Raw genomic sequence first — 937 nt, forward strand, 5'->3', positions numbered from 1 at the left:
TCGTGGGCGGGGCGGCGGCGCCTCGCCCTTTCTCGGTATCGGCCGGGCGCGATCGAGGCACCGTGCCGGGGCGGCCCGTGGTGTCTGGCCTGCCCCGGCTGCCGTGGTTGCCGTTGCCGGCGGGGGCTGGGTTTTGCGAGCGGCTCCGTTCTTTTTTATTAAAGCGTGCCCGGTGTGCGGGGCAGTGTGGGGGTGCCCGCCCGGCCTCCGTTCTTTTTCTCTCGCGGCCCTAAGCCGCGGCACCGAGAAGCGCGCGCTGACGAAGGGTCACGGGCCGCCACCGAAGCGAAAGCGAAAGGCGAGAGAGAAGGGCTGGCTGTGTTGGCGAGTGAGAAAAGAGACCGTATGTCCGGTGGTTGGAGGGGTTTTACGGGAGGAGTTGAGAGGCGCGTTCTCGCCCCCACCCCTGGCTCGTGACCCCCGTGGCTAGCACGGGTCGTGCGACGCATGGCGTGCTTTTTTTTTAGTTTTTTTTTTGGTGCGGTGGCTTGCCCTTCCCCCCGGCTTTTTTTCCGGGTGGGAAGCCGATCGCTGCGAGGCGGGCGAAAGCCGGTGGCCCGCGGCGTGGTCGGTGGCAGCTGCTCCGTTTTCCGTTGTCTTGCGGCCCGCGGGCGGGTGGCGGCACCCCCCGCTCTCTTCCTCTGCTGCGTGATCGATCCCGAAGGTTGCAAGCGGCCCGCCGGCGTCGGGGGCCTAGGGAGCGTCGGGGAGGCTCGGCGGCGCCAAGGGAGGGCCTCTCGGGGACGTGTCCCGCTCGCACGCATGTTGGAGCCCTGCTCCGTTGCCGTTGTCCCAGGAACCCGCGGCCGCGGGGGCTCCCCGTTGCCCCGCGGCTGCTTTTCTTTCTGTCCCCGTCCGATCGATGAGGCTTTTCGGGTCGCGTCGGAAAGGGCCCCCGGCGGGCCGGCTCCTCCGGGCGAAGTCTCGGTGGTGTCCG

Source organism: Sturnus vulgaris, unplaced genomic scaffold (genome assembly GCF_052056855.1).
Source record: "Sturnus vulgaris isolate bStuVul1 unplaced genomic scaffold, bStuVul1.hap1 Scaffold_157, whole genome shotgun sequence".
In the NCBI taxonomy this organism is placed as follows: domain Eukaryota; kingdom Metazoa; phylum Chordata; class Aves; order Passeriformes; family Sturnidae; genus Sturnus; species Sturnus vulgaris.